This window comes from Pinus tabuliformis, chromosome J, assembly GCF_031772625.1.
Source record: "Pinus tabuliformis cultivar Carrire ecotype Pingquan chromosome J, CPIR1, whole genome shotgun sequence".
Classification (NCBI taxonomy): domain Eukaryota; kingdom Viridiplantae; phylum Streptophyta; class Pinopsida; order Pinales; family Pinaceae; genus Pinus; species Pinus tabuliformis.
The window spans coordinates 1,421,158,297-1,421,175,654 of record NC_142295.1 but is presented as its reverse complement, the minus strand read 5'-3'; positions in this window follow the sequence as shown (position 1 = coordinate 1,421,175,654).

The window sequence follows — 17,358 nt, the reverse complement described above, 5'->3', positions numbered from 1 at the left end:
AGTAGAAAATTGTAAAAAGATGCTAAAAATTTCCGTGCATAAAATATGGTACAACAATAAACAGATTCCTCATTGAAAAATATAACCATAATATCTCTTTAGGTAAATACAATTTCTGGGCTTTCCCAAAGGAATTCCATAATAATCAACTAGCTCATAAGTTCCTTTTTCCATTGCACATTTTACAACATAAGGGCCATCCCATATAGGCTCAAATTTACTAGCGCCTAAAGTATTATGCTCTTGATCGTAGACCAAGAATAGATCCCCTTTTGTATATGAACGAGGTTTGACATTTTGATCATATTGTGCCTTAACTCGTTTATTTTGGGCCTTGCTAGCTAATGCAACATCATGGCGAGTCTCAATGAGACGTGCTAAGTATAAGAAACATTATTACTCGACAGAAGTGGTTGGTAATAATTCAATTTATAGTTTCAAAGATGATATTTCAAATTCAATAGGTAAAATTACTTCCATGTCGTAAATGAGTTGGAAAGGACTAAAACCATTCGAAGTTTTTGCTATGGTATGGTATTCCCACAAGGCTAGAAAAACAGTTAGATGCCAATCTCTTATGTGAATATCGATAATCCGTTTAATCATGGTGGTTAAAAAATTCTTAATGGCTTTTACCTAGCCATTCACCTACTGGTAATATGGAATAGAATTGTCATCATGCAAGCCTAGCTTTGTAGTAAGATCATTCATCATAAAGTTTTGAAAATGGTTACCATGGTCCGTGATAATGGCTTGTGGAACTCTGAACCTAGAAATCACATGATTGAATATGAAAATGGATGATGTTTCACCATCATCCTTATATGTAGGCATCACCTTGGCCCATTTCGTAAAATAATCTACCACAAGGATAATGTACCCATGCCCCCTGACTGAGTGAGGGTTACATGTAAGGAAATTAGTGCTCCATTTAGTGAAAGGACCAACAAAAATAATTGGGTGAAGAGAAGTTGTGTGTGCATGCATTTTTCATTTATAGATTAGAAAATTATGGCATTTTTAGACTGCAGTTATACAATCTTTGAACATCGAAGGCTAAAAATACCCCACGTGCAAAATCTTTTGAGCAATGGAAAACCTTGACATATGACCACCACAAGCTCTAGAATGGTAGTCATTCAATTCATTTTCGGCTTCCTCATGAGTTAAACATCAATTGAAGATGGAATTGACACGATGACCATAAAGTATATTGCCAATAATATTGTATTGCTAGTATTGGTACCTGATATAATGATGATCAGTTCGACTTAGTTCTGGACGAAATTTCTGGGTCTGAAGATAAAGAATGATATATCCATACTAGGGACCTAAAGGACCGATAAGAAAGAGAGATTCATCTGGAAGAGAATCCTCTGTTACGTTTTCCGTCTCAGTATGGGGAAAGTCACATAATAATTCAACAAACACTAATGATTTGATAGATTTTGATTTTATGAATTCCAAATCAAATTCCTACAGGATAACTATCCATTTGGAATACTTGCCCCCTAGCAATTTTCTGGTAAGAATGTAAACCATGGGGTTGCAATAAGAAATCACCTTAGTTTTTCACAATAGAATGTAGTGATGAAATCGTTGGACAACTTGAATGGCTCCCAAGGCCAATTTTTCGACATGTTCATATTTCAGTTCAATTTTGGTCATTTTTATGCTTGAGTAATATATCATGTGCTCTTAATTCAATTCCTCTTCCTAAACTAAAACCATGCCAATAGTGACATCGAATGCGGCTAAGTATAAAATGTAGTCTCAAAGATAATCAGGAGGATGCAACAACGATGTATGGTTCAACGAATGTTTAAGTGCATCAAAGGCATTTTAAGCCACTTCATCCCAAGTAAATGAGATTCCCTTTTTCAACAGTCAAGTAAAACCTTTAGTTAGCTCGGCATAGTTATGGATGAATCGACGTAGAAATTTTTCTTTCCCTTGCAAAATTTGGAGTTGGCAAAGATTAGGAGGAGGAAAATATAGAATAGCCTCAAACTTGAGAGGATCAATACGAATGCCTTCCTTTGAAATGAAATATCCTAGCAATCGACTGGAATGCACATAAAAAACACACTTGTGTAGATTCAATCATGTATTGTAGTGACGAAACCTGATAAAGATAGCTCTCAAATGCGTTGGATGGTCCTTCCATCTCAATGAATGAGATGTTAATTCATCCAAATAAGGTTTCACAATACGCTTGATATCATGAAATGCGTAAGACATAGCCTATTAGAAAGTTGCAACGACATTCTTCAAACCGAATGGGATTTTTTATAGGAAAATGTCTCCCATGGGAAGATGAATGTGGTTTTGTGTTTGTCAATTGGGAGTATGTTGATTTGGTTGTAGCCAACAAATCCATCCATAAATGAAAACATTTCATTTCTGGCACAATCATCAATGATTTGATTGATATAGGGAGTATGATAGTTTTCCTTTGCACAAGCCTTATTGATATCCCTGTAATCGACACATGCTCTAATGGTTCTCTTCTTCTTATTAAGAGGTTCAATATTGGACACCCAATCATTCAAGGAAATGGGTAGATGAAACCAACTTTGAGCATTTTCTTGACCTCATCTTTAATCACAACAACTTTTCGTGGATGCATCGGACGTAATCGTTGTCTGATAGGTTTTGCATCCGGGTAAGTATTAATCTCGTGCAAAACAATGCTTGGGTTAATTCTTGACATTTCCTCATAGGACTAGGAAAAAATATTGCGGAATTCTTTAAATAGGGCTTTGTACATTCGAATTTCTTCGAATGAGCACGAGGAACCTATGTGAATATTTTCAATATATATATTTTTTTGACTTAGATGTCAATGATAATTATTGTAGATATGTTTCCCAAATTCCTTTCAGAATCAGCGTTAAAAACTGAAATGGACCATTATGGACTATATAAAATCTCAGGCGAAAACAAAAATCATTCTCAATTTTAGCAAGGTTACATAGAAAAGATGAACGATAATGATAATCGTTCCATGGCATTTCATTCGAATTCATAACCTCCATAATACGTTTTCCAGTTGAAAACATATAGTCGAAAGGATCAGGAAGTGAAACTGCTTCTAACCAAGGTAAAGGAGAATAATCATCATTGATTGCATTCACTCAATCAATATTATAAGATGATGTGTCAAAAAATGATTTAATTGCCTAATAAGCCAATTCAAACAGGATCAATGGAATCTCATTGCCATATGAATCCAACTCATACTCTGAAGACACTATCCACGGATCAGAAGATTCCATAGTGGTTGATGTAATTGTGTTAACCTCGGAAAAATTAGAAGAAAAGTTCAGTGGGGGAAGTGAAAAGGTAACCATCAATTATGAGTCTTTGAGTAAACCAACACCAATATCCTCATAAAGAGTGTTCATTTTTCCGACAGAAGGTATGCTACCCATAGAGTTAGGGTCTCAAGTGTAGTAAGACAATTGGTCTACTTTGAAAATTTTCCCTTTGTGAGGAAATTGTATCATTCAGAAAAGTGATGAGACCACTGTTTAAATAGCATAGGTCCAAATTTGACCATGCAAAAGGTTGTAATCGAGTTTAGCATCAACAACTTCAACTTTGATCGCAACTGTTTTACCCTCTAGCTCTATGGGCAGATCATTTAGGATTCCATAAGGATGAAAACCTCTTCCATCAAAGGCTTTCAGAGTGGTAGGTGATTCATTGATAGTTGGAGAACCTAAAAATTTCCAACAATCAATCAAAATAATACACGTAGAAGTACCTTCGTCAACAACTGTGAGAAACACTTGTCTGGTTTTAACAAAAACTGGAATTTGGAATGCTAGTTTATGAGGGAGTCTAAGTATATGAATATGAAAAATCAAAGACAATTAGATTAGAATCTTGTGGATCAATATCTCCAATGGTGGAAAAAAATAGCTTTCATTGTGTTGGGCATGTTTGCAACACCTCAAGAGTTGACATTGTGGAAGGCGACATAGCCAGGTCTTCAACGATGTTATAATTATGTGTAGCTCTAAGATGTGGATTGAAAACATATTTTCAAAGAACACCTTTGGGAGGTGGTTGAATCATCATGTCAGGGTTTTGTTTCTCGATCTATAATGGTTTAGATGGAGTAGGAGGAATTGAATTGGAAGGTTGATGAAATTAACTAGCCTCGTTCCCATTAACCACAAGACCCTTAGATCGGTAACCTTTTGATCTCGTAGCTACCATAATTTGTTGCAAGGACATCATCATGATATCTTGCGATGTGGAAGAGGAAGGTGTGTTATGAGAAACCATTTTTCTATCTTGAGAAGGAAATGGATATTTCAAGACAGCAGGAGTTGGAGAACCTTTAATGAATTTGGAAACCTCCACCCTATGTGTCAATTCCTTCATATAATGATCCTCATTGAAAATGAGGAAAGGATATCGAGATTTATGATTCTCATCAATAGGTTCAGTTTTAATGGGTTTCTCTTTTAGAGAAGCAATTTGTTTTTATTTACTTTTCCCCTTCTTTTTACCTCACGGCGATTGACTCTTGTGGGTAGATGATTCTGCGACATTAATTTCGGAAATAGCTTCCAGTGAAAGGCTTTGAGAGGTTGAATCTTGTATGGCCAAAGTTTGAGTACTTTTAGAATTTTTCTTTTTCCCCTTAGAATATTGGCTAATAGAATCTATTACACCATCAGTGGCATTAGATTGTGTAGGAGTTGAAACTATTGGATCATTTGAAATTGTCGGGCGCATTAAATTTAGGATTTTCTCGTACAAGCTATCGGATTGGGTATAGACTACGTCTAGATACTGGGCATGAGAAATTTCTAGCTCTTCCATGATGAAATCTCCATTAGAAACATCTTTGGTAATAACGAGAACTAATTATTTTGTAAACCATTCAGCTAAAATCTAATCTGAAATAAAAACTTTAACTAACTGACGTCGATGTCTGCATTCATATATATGATCGGAAGTGCGGGTTGATTTTGATTCTTTTCACGAAGTCAATAGTTTGGTACCACTATCTTATCACATCGATAGATGAAAATGGGTTAAAAATGCGTGAGGTATCTCAATGTTCCATTTGGCTGCTAAACCAGTTAAATTTCATTGGAATAGGCGAAGTCTGATAGAATCATCGATTAAGGAATTCAATCCACACAAAAGATGATATGTCATCACGTGGTTGGATGGGTATTCTCCTTATTTTCCTTCAAATTTAAGTATTTCCCTTGGTAACTTGGTCAAAATCACTAGCCAAAAAGGATAATGATAAATAGGATCATTTGTTAACAGGGATAAGTTAGGTAAATCTAGGGTTGCAATAAATGGTTATTGTTGTTTAGGATCATGTTGTAAAGTTTGATAACCTTGTGGTTTAAGTCCAACTCTTGGAGGAGGATATCCACGATATCCTTCAATAGCATGTGTTGTTGGAATTGGGATTCCACCAGGGTAACTAGGGTGAACCATACCAAGTGGAGGTTGAACAGGGACTTGATAAGTATGACCTGGGTATGGTTGACACTGGAAAGGTCGACTTTGACCCATTTGACCTAAGTAATATTGTCCTGGTATAGGTTGAGCTTGTAAATTTTTACCTTGAACAAATTGACTTTGAACAAGTTGACTCTGGATAAGTTGACCTTGAAAAGGTTGGTTGTGGAAAGCTTGACCTTGAAAATGTGTTTGCATTGTCCCTATACTAGGTTCTCTGACAGGAATCTATGGTGTAGACTGGATCGTAGGACAAATTTTATAAGAAGAATCTTGAGGGATCCCATGAGTAGTTTGAGGAACAAGTATTTGAGGGGTAATTAGAATGATTGTTTGTGATACTCCTAGGATATGTGTCTGAGGTGAATTTGGGATCGGCTACGAAACAAGTGTTTGAATAGGTGTTTGAGGTGTTGTTGGGTCCCTATAATACTAGTGATTACCCCATTACTATTGTAGTTATACCCCTTATTAATATCGTTGTGCCCCTATTGCCCCCATATTGTTATTATTGTGCCCCATAGAATCCCTCTATTGTTATTTTTGTGGCTTTATATTATTATTGTTAGGTCGGCTAGATTATATTATGACTCCTTAGACTCCTATATATAGAAAGGACGTTTTGTCATTTGAAACCATCCAAGAATTGTTCATTTATGTAACGTAAAGGAGGTTTCCCCCTCGAAGAGGCTGAATTCTAAGGCGTTGATCTATCTTTTCTATCTTTTCTTGAGCTGGTTTCATAACATTTGGTATCAGAGGTTTGGATTCTAGGGTTTCGCTACTCCAAATAGGTCATCGTGGAATTTTCGCTATAACATTTTTCTACAACATTTCAGAAGTTGCAAAAAAAACCATTTGAGAAGAAATCACACTGAACCTCGGGTCCGAATTTCAGATCTTTTTGCGCTATATTTTGCGGAGATATGATCTGAGGAAGTTGGTCCTTTTGTAGACTCTTGAGTTACATTCCAAACAGGTGACCTGGGGAAAATTGTCATAACTTTCTCTCTGGGGATCGGATTGAAATTTCGTAAGAAGGTACAAAAAGAGGAAAGACTGTAGTTTCTTTTATGCATTTTTCAGATCCATAGGTCGAAATAGTGACTCATGGCACGTCGTACAAGTTCTCTCTACTGAACTAGTCTATAATCAAGTCACTGTGGGAGATTTCACATAACTCTTCCTTGGAGAATCCAATTTGGGTCAGACTTATGGCATTGGAAATAGGACACAAAGGGCTACTACAAGTCACAAATTCCAAACTAGATGGTCGGAAAGTACAGAGATACATCAGAGGCAATATCGAGCTCCTACAAAGTGAAAAAAGGTGTGTAGATTTTTTTAAATTTTTGCTTAAGCTTGGTTTGAAAATTTATTTTTAAGGAATTCAAAGGGTATAATAGAGCATTATTATTGATAATTGATGCCCCGAGGAAAGAAAATGCAAACACCTAGTAAGGAACCTGAAAGCTCTAGCATGACTCATGAAGAAGAAGAAGAAATGCTATATGATATCAAAATTACAAGAACAAGTGCAACAAGTGTCACTTGCACAAAAAGCAACAGAATCTAAGCTGGATGGTTTAAGGAAAGATGTAGAAGCTAAGATGGACAGTTTAAACAAAGGTGTAGAAGCTAAGATGGATTGTTTAAAGAAAGGCGTAGAAGCTAAAATTGATGGCATGGATGATAAGATGGAAGAATTGAAGATAAATATGAATAAGTTGCTACAAGAAATGGTCACTAAGGGTGAAAGGGTACTAAAGGAAACTCATGATGAGAACAAAAGAAATGTTAATCATGATTCCATAGACTCTAATGTTGGATCGAAGACTCACCATATTCCAAAAATCGATATGAGGAAGTTTGATGGCAAGGATCCCGCCACATGGATATTACAGATGGAGCAATTCTTCGATCTCAATAATGTGCAAAACACACAAAAGGTACGTATGGCAACTTTATATTTGGAACCAAATAAGTTTGTATGGTATCAATGGCTTTGCGCTCGTAAACAATTTATCACTTGGGCAATTTTTATGGAAGAATTGATAGCACATTATGAGGATACAAAAAGCAACATTTTTTTAGCCAATTGATAAGTCTCAAACAAAAGGGTTCAATAATGGAGCACATTGAGGAGTTCCAAAAATTGAACATAAGGGTAAAAGATATTCCAGAGGAGCACAGGATTGATGTGTTCATATGGTATTTAAAGGATAATATCCAACATGATGTTCGCCTTTGGGAACCTGATTCATTAGAGAAGGCATTCAGGTTAGCAAGAAAAATGGAAAGCAAAATTATGGCAACCAGGAAGCATACCACTCACAACTATAAATACGGAAGTGTTGTTGCCCCTAGTCTTCCACAACCTATAAGGTTGACAACACAAAAATTGGAAGAAAAAAGAGCAAAAGGGCTTTGTTACAGTTGTGATAGCAAATACACTAAACGTCATAAGTGTGCTCAGAAGAAATTATTCTACATAGATTGTGAAGAGGAAGAAGAAAAGGAGCAAGAAAGGTCAAAAGAAGAGGATATACTCCAGGAACAAAGCCTAGATGAAGAACAAATAAATCAAACCATATCTTGTAATGCATTGGCGGGAATTACCACTCCTCAAACCATCAATATAGAAGGACAAATCAAGAAGAAAAAGGTAATAGTGTTGATTGATTCAGGAAGCACCCACAATTTTATTCATTGTAAGGTAGCAAAGGAATTGAATTACTTCCTATATCCAGCACCAGAGTGTCAAGTGATGATTGCAAATGGAGGAACAATAAATTTCTCTGGAGAGTGCCCCATAATATCAAGCTATCCATGGGAGAATATATATTGACTAGCCCAATGCTTTCAATTCCAATGGGAGGTGTTGATGTTGTACTAGAAGTCCAATGGCTACAATCCTTGGGTACAATAGCTTTTAATTTTCAAGAACTTTTCATCAAATTTTCTACGGAAGGAAAGGAAGTTGAATTAAGGGGTATTGTAGGGAAACCAGGAAAGATAATCAACTCTAATGGTATGACAAAGCTTCTAAAAAAGGAGCAAAGAGGTGTAATTGCACAATTATGTTCGCTAGATGTTTCCACATCAGAATCATCTATTTCTCCAGATCTCCAAAACGTTTTGGACAATCATTCCAAGGTATTTGAGACTCCCAAAGGTCTCCCACCTATGCGTGATCATGATCATGCTATTCATCTGATTCCAGGAAGTGTTCCTCCAAACATCAGGCCTTACAGATATCCCTATGTCCAAAAGAGTGAAATTGAACGTATTGTTGTAGAAATGCTAGAGGCAGGTATAATTCAACCGAGTCAAAGTTCTTTCTCTGCTCCAGTAGTATTGGTGCACAAGAAGGATGGATCATGGCGCATGTCATTGATGAATTATTGGATGAATTGCATGGATCAATTTACTTCACCAAGTTGGATCTTTGTTCAGGATATCATCAAATTAGAATGAAGACTGAAGACATTCCAAAAAAAGCATTTAGAACTCATGAGGGTCATTATGAATTTTTGGTCATGCCTTTTGGCCTTACCAATGCACCTTCAACATTTCAAGGTTTGATGAATTCAATTTTCAAACCATTCCTTAGAAAATTTGTGTTAGTATTTTTTGATGATATACTAATCTACAACAACTCTTGGAAGGATCATGTTGAACATGTTGACAGGGTGCTACAACTATTGGAGGAGAAACAATTATATGCAAAAAGATCAAAATGTTTCTTTGGAGTCCAGGAGGTGGATTATCTGGGTCATATTGTATCTCATGAAGGAGTTAAGGTAGACCCTAGCAAAATTAAAGCCATTAAGGAATGGAAAATCCCCACATCCATAAAGCATCTACGAGGATTTCTCGGGTTGACAGGGTATTATCGCAAGTTTGTTAAGAATTATGGGAGAATAGCAGCACCTCTAACAACATTATTGAAGAAAGATGCATTTTCATGGACTCCGGAAGCAACAAAGGCCTTTGAACATCTTAAAGAGGAAATGTGCCAAGCACCGGTCTTAGCTACACCGAACTTCACAAAAACCTTTATTGTGGAATGTGATGCTTTAGGAAATGGAATTGGTGTTGTTCTAATGCAAGATGAAAGATCCATTGCTTTTGAAAGTCGTCCAATCAAGGGAAAGTTTTTAAGCAAAGCTATTTATGAGAAGGAAATGTTGGCAATACTCCATGCACTTAAGAAATGGCGACCCTACCTAATGGGAATACACTTCAAGGTAAAAACGGATCATGATAGCCTTAAATACTTTTTAGAACAAAGATTATCCTCTGAAGAGCAACAAAAGTGGGTCACAAAGATGTTGGGTTATGACTTTGAAATCATCCACAAAAAAGGGAAGCAAAATGTGGTGGCAAATGCACTCTCAAGAAAGGATGAGGATCTGGAAGCATTGTTGTGCGCCATTTCTATTATCCAACCAGATTGGATAAACGAAGCAAGGGAGGAATGGAAGAATGACAAAGAAGTGTGGGCACTTATTCGAAAGTTACAACAAGATTCCAGTACATCTGATACATTTAGCTGGCAAAATGATTCGTTATGGTACAAAGATCGCTTATACCTATGTAAGAATTCCCAGCTAAAACAAAATATTCTTATGGAATTGCACACTTCTCTCTTAGGAGGGCACTCAGGATTTTTAAAAACTTACCATAGGGTTAAGAAGGAATTTTTTTGGGATGGCCTTAAATCAGATATTCAAAAGTTTGTGGTGGAATGTTTGGTTTGCCAACAAAATAAAGTTGAAACAATTAAGACACTGGGTCTATTACAACCTTTATCCATTCCAAGCCAACATTTGGAGGAGGTTTCAATGGATTTTATCACAGGTTTACCCAAGTCTGAGGGAAAGAGTGTCATCATGGTGGTAGTTGACAGACTTACCAAGTATGCACACTTTTGTGCATCATCACATCCATTTAAAGCCAGTACAGTTTCTACTGCATTTATGGAAACAATTCAAAAGCTACATGGAAACCCAAAGATTATTGTAAGTGACAGAGATCCCATTTTCACTGGAAATTTTTGGACATAATTATTTTCTTGTCTTGGTACTCAGTTAGCTCATAGCTCATCTTATCATCCTCAATCTGATGGGCAAACTAAGATAGTAAACAAATGTTTGGAAGGATATCTTCGTTGCTTTGTAACTGATAAACAGACACAATGGGTCAAATGGTTGCCTCTAGCTGAATGGTGGTATAACACTTCCTTCCATACAGCAACAAAAATTACCCCATTTATGGCACTTTATGGGTATCAACCACCATCCATCACATCATATTTAAGAGAAAATTCTAAGGTTCAGGAAGTGGAACATCACATCGAACATCAATAACAAGTCCTCCAACTCTTAAAGGATAACCTCGTGTTGGCACAGAATAGAATGAAACAACAGGCAGATCAACATCGCAGTGAAAGAAGTTTTGATGTAGGTGATTGGGTATTCCTATGGCTACAACCATATAAGCAAATGTCCCTCAAGCAAGCTAAGAAGGATAATAAATTATCACCAAAGTATTATGGTCCGTACAAGGTGTTGCAAAAGATTGGTACTATGGCATACAAATTGGAGCTTCCTGCAGCTTCTCGATTGCAACCAGTTTTCCATGTTTCATGTTTAAAGAAGGTTATAGGCAACAAGCTCCCAGTTCAAACAATATTGCCAGAACTTGACGAGGAAGGAAAAATTATATTGGAACTGGAAGCAGTCACAGAAACAAGAACTCGACAGCTACGAAATCGATCAATTTCAGAGTATCTTATCAAGTGTAAGAACTTATCCACTGAAGATTCCACATCGAAGGATGAGAATTTTATGTAGAAGTATCCAGAACTACTCAAGCGTTGAGGACAACACTTTTTTGAAGGAGAGGGGCATGTTGAGTCCCTATAATACTAGTGATTACCCCATTGCTATTGTATTTATACCCCTTATTAATATTGTGGTGCCCCTATTGCCCCCATATTGTTATTATTGTGCCCCATAGAATCCCTCTATTGTTATTTTTGTGGCTTTATATTATTATTGTTAGGTCGACTAGATTATAATGTGACTCCTTAGACTCCTATATATAGAAAGGAGGTTTTGTCATTTGAAACCATCCAAGAATTGTTCATTTATGTAATGTAAAGGAGGTTGCCCCCTTGAAGAGGCTGAATTCTAAGGTGTTGATCTATCTTTTCTATCTTTTCTTGAGTTGGTTTCACAACAGGTGCACTATGGACGTGTTATTGAACTAATTATTGAACAAGTCATTGAATTGGTTGTTGAACAGGTGTTTCAGGAATTCCTTGGACAGGTTGTTGGACAGCTCTTTGCGGAATTCCCTAGACAGGTTGTTGTACAGGTACAACATTACTTGGAATAGGTATTTGAGGAATAGCTTGTCTAGTAGGTTGAACAGGTTGATAAATTGGAACTTGTGGAGCAACTGGAGAAAACTGTTGAGCAAAGGCATGGTTCCAAATAGTGTTCATCCCAGGGTAAGGAGTACCAAGAAAAGGTTGAGCTACAATAGGTTGACTCAGATTGGGATGAGTATCTCACCATAAGTTCCAGTAACAGGTTGACCTCCAACCATAGGATAAGGTCCAAATAGTAGATGTAGATAAACCAGATGAACAAGTAAAAGGTTGAGGAGAAGAAGAAACTCCTGAAAAATTCCTAGTAAGTAATTGGTATCTAGGAGGAACTAACGGACCACCATACAACAGTGATTCCAGGGAGCTGGTAAACATAGATGAATCAATAGGTTTGCTCCCAATAGGAATTTATGACATGGTTCTTCTTGATGAATAAAAATGAATGTGTTGAGATGGAAAGATATGACCTAAAAAGACTGAAGGGGTGGAATAAAAGGAATAAGGTTGGAACTATTCAAAAGGAACTCTTGGAAAAAATCTTGGTCAAAAGGTTCACTAGTGGTAATTGGAGTACGAGGTGTTTCTTTGTCCTCGTTCCCATTAATATCTTCAATGCTAATTAACCCAAGAGATAATATAGTCGTATTTATCAGCTCCCTTTGAGGTGAAGGTGGCTCAGGAGTAAGAGTTATAATAGTCGAAGGTGATTCAGGTTGAGAAATATCAGACCCAGGTTCTTCTACTTCTGGTTTGGTTCTTTCCGTGTCTGAAACTATACCAATATAAGATATAGTTTGAACTACTGCGGTTATCTCTAGGCTAGAATGAACTAAGCCTAATTCTACTTCTTGTGTTGGATTCACTTCGGTTTCTACTCTCTCAGATTGTAAAACTGTATATGTTTCAGGTTATTTTGAGGTTATAGATCTTGTTGATTTCAAGATTTCAATTTTTATCTTTTCCAATTGACTAGGTGTAAACTCAGGGTTCTTACCCTACATTCTACGTGACTACCTTGGTGATTCAACCATGATGGAATTTTTATCATAAAATCAAACAATATTCAAAATCCAATATTAAGGTCTCTAAAAAGTAAAAAAAAAAATTAACACACGCTAAAAAAATCTAATTCAAACCATGCAAACAATCTTTTCACAGTGAAAGCACTAGTTGGTGATGAAACGCAACATCGTAGAGATCAAAGTAAAAAATTGCTATAGATATATTGGGTGGAACCAGTTACACTGAGAAACTACTTAATGTAGACAACCTGGTACAACTAAACTTCATTTATGCCATCTCAAATGAAGAATACCCTCTAGAAATTTCAAAGTGGGTCTAGTCAACGTCTATTCTAGGTACAACAGAGACTTCCCCTCTGCCGTCACCTCAGGTAAAATCCCTAAGATTATAATCTCTAAGGTTACCATGTAAAACAATTTAACCTGGAGGGACAGTCCCAGATCAGATGTACACGCAAGGGAAGAGTAACAAAGCTCAAACCCCTTGAAATTTCCTCAACATGCTTAATCTAAGGTTTACATCCAAGTGGCTCCCAAGTACCTTTCAACACAATTTTTAGTACGTGTAAATCACTCTACCATAGCCAATGAAGTGGGGTCGATCATTTCACTGGGTCCAATATGATCTCATGCTTGACTCCTTTGCAAGGGGAGATTTAGAGAAAAAATGCAGTAAATGGATTTTTCTCCCTATCACAAGATGTAAATTTTTGTCTGTAGCTTTGGAAAGTTAACTCACTTCCCTATTCCAAAGCCCTATAACTTGATCTACTATAGGTGGAAAAGAACCCTAAAAATAAAATATTTCTAGATTGATTTTATTAGCATTGAGTTAATAAATGTTATTTACTCAAAGGTAATGGATGTGAAACTGATGAAATTATGACTTAACGCAAATCCTAATGCAATCGAAAATGAAATTGTTATATTTTCGTTTCAATGAATTTCTATCTGAAGTAACGAAATATTCTTTCAATTTTTTCAACAGAAATGTAAATAAAAACTCTAAATCCCACTTTATCCCTTTTCCTAAAATGCATATATCCAATTTCAAATTACCCAAATATTGAAATTAACTTCAAAATTTCACTTTTCCCAATAATACAAGAAATCAATAAATTTCTCTTTAAACATACAATCACTCGGAAATTCACAAAATCCAAGAATAAACCATTAAACACTAAAATGAATTTTCCTAAATTGAATGGCATGAATTCACTTGTAGTAAAGAGTACAATTCATGAACACTTCAGCAACATAAGAAAATTGAATTTTGGTTTTGAAACTACAATAAGAAGTATTTTCACAAACAATATCCAATCTTGTAAATCATTGGTTTTCACACACAAGAGAATCTTTCGCAAAAAAAAAAACTAAACTCAAGACCTAATATGATCAAAAGAAGAAATATAGATAATCAACAAGGCAAGACCAACAGATCTCTCTTTTGATAGATCAACCATTCACCAGATGAGATTTTACCCTAATTTGCAAAAAAAATATAATCACAAGTGAATCATTTCACAACACTCATCCAGATTGACAAAGACTCAAAGAAGGTAAAAACAAGTGTGACTAAATAGGAAAAACCAAAAACTTTGGACTTAATGAGGAAAAAATTTAAATTTTCAATAATTCTAGGTATATGCACAGGTCATAGATGAAACCAGTGTGCATATGCATTGTTGTGGAAAGGAAAGTGCACATAAGTGCGCTCTGCGCCTAAAGCTAAAGTGTGCATAATGGGGAAATATGAAAATAAAATAAAAAACTAGTCAAATAAAAACCAAAGTCTAGACTTTTAATATTTCGAGACACACGAAGAGGGATTCTATGGAAGGTTAAAAAGTTCAAACAAGAAAAATAATGGAGAGTGAGATGAATCCCTAGTGGAGTCTCCAATTTGTTATGTGGACTTATCCCTCTTGCAGACAAGAGCGATCTCCCTAGACTTTAGAGAAATATAGTAACAAACAACTAGGAATCGCTACCTTTCTCTAGACTATGATTGATTGAAACAAATACTATGATAGAGGCCAATTAATATCTAATCAAAATGATTGATGAAGTCCCCTTCAAAGCTTTCGATCATCTGCTTCTCCTCAATGATTTAGAGATCTTCCCATTGCTCCCCATAACTTCTCCATGATGTCCAAAAGGAGATCTGCATAGACATAAACATACACGAGATCAAAGCATCCAGTATATAATGTAAGAGATAAATGAACTTATTAACCCAATCATGTATCATAAATTGGTCAATATGAAATCACAATCTATGTAGGTGATCAGGGAATCCTACAAATTGTATCAACAAAGATATAATTGAGAAAGAACAGTTGCCTTTATATTAATAAAATGGAGAATAGTCTTACAACCTTGAAGCCTTGATATCACAAGTCCCTTCCCACAATCTCCAAACCTCTCCTTCAATGAATAGTCTTCCAACCTTATTCTTGCAAAATAAGCCTACTTTCAATAGTCATTTTCCATCCTCAAGCTTGTATTAGCTTTATAGGACACAGAGGGAAAGTTTGATATCCATTTTCCAAGGTATGAGATCCAGTAATGGTGGGATAGGGGTTCCACAAAGAGAGGGAGTTTTTGCATGATGGGAGGGATATGAGCTAAATAGGCATCCATTCGAAGATTGTTAGTTGGGATAGATACAGCTAACAACTCTTTTAGAGTTTACTTTTTATTTTTACATTTGTTTAAGTCATGTGTGCAGGTCACAGTGTAAGACAATGTGCACTTATGCATAGTTCCTAATGAACTCTTCTGCATATGTGTAGAGATTGAATAGGGAACTACATAGGAAGCCAAAATCATGGTTTTGAACCATGGGATATAGGAATTTCACTTTCCTTTGGATAGTTTTCATTCTAACTTTGCAAGGGAATGTTTTTGGGAAACATTTATGGATAGCGAAAGATCCAAACCGATGGTCATTTTCCTGATGCGACAAAATGACGTGTAACATATTGCCCCCTAAAGTGCAAAGTCGGAAAATATGTTTGAAAATTGAAGTGCTTTATCATGCCAAAGTTTGGGTTAGGGACTACAGTCAGAGGCCTGAAACAATCAAACAAATGTTAGAATGCAATATATAATCATCGCTGAGGTAGGCATTCCCATACTCAGAGTGTAGATGTCTCAAAGAACCAATATTGAAATACATATGAAGATCCATGTTAATAGATGACATAGTATGGACACATCCATCAATGGATTTTATGTTTACAACCACGAATAAATAATAAAACCACGCATCATGGATGGATGAAACTAAATGTAGGGTCTCTATCTCCATCTCTCAATCCATAGTATGAATCTAGCCATGCGAGTGAATGTCTCAAAGTCAAACATGGTAGAAACCACTTGATTACCAATCAATGATGCAAAATGTTAACAAGTGCGAGAGAAACCACCAATAATTAAAATGGCTCTCAAGGTACTTCCAATACAATCTATGAAGTGCGAATAGATGTGTTGATGTCGAACACCCATAGAATCATTCAATTGAAGGTCAATGATGAGAACTTGTTGTCGAAGGCAAGAAACCTACCATTAAGGCATGCAAGCTCCAAGGTATTGAAGGTTTCTAGATCAACTTCCAAGATAGTGAGCTAAATTCGACACGAAGCGACCCATTGCAGGAGGGCCTACGACATGGAACTCATGTCAAGTTTTGAAGAACAACAGTTTTGAGTAATCCAGGACTGACTCAGGGATGTTCGATGCAACTAAAGGCTATGAATGGTAAAGTACTTTGACTAAGGTTGGACTTCTCTTGAATATATCAGAGACACGACATGGTAACTTTGCAGGATGGATTTCCCAACCCGGACAAAAAAAGTGATGGAGTGTCATGTTCAAGAGTGACATATTTCCTTTTATAAAACAAAAACAAAGTTATTTTCTCACTTTTCCCCCACCATTACGTGTATGTACCTCTTTATTTTTTACAAGCTTGAGGATGATAACATATTCTTGTCTTGTAAGCTCATCCTTTGAATGAGTCCTTCTAAGTATTTTTAACAAACCCTAGGAAGGAGTGATTCGGTCCTGTCAGGCTTAATGAATCCTACACTATTTAAGTTTTACGAGTCTAGTGAAGAGGTAAATCGATGTCATTTTCATGTTTTAAATATTTTGAAAAGACACAAAAAGAAAACTTGTTTAGTTCTTTCGACGTAAATTTTAATGATCCCGTACAAAATAAATCTCGATGTTTTTTAGTTTTAGGGAGTCAGGAGAAAAACATAAGTAAACTCCACAATCTCCTTTTTTGTAAGTTTAGTCTCTCAGCCCAAAAAGGGTAAAATAGTGTAGGAGAGAACTCTATTGACCATGATTAGTCAACGTATAACTTTTTGGTAAATAGTCTAATTCAATCTGTAAAAGGGGTAAACTTATATTGAATAAACGGTTGTT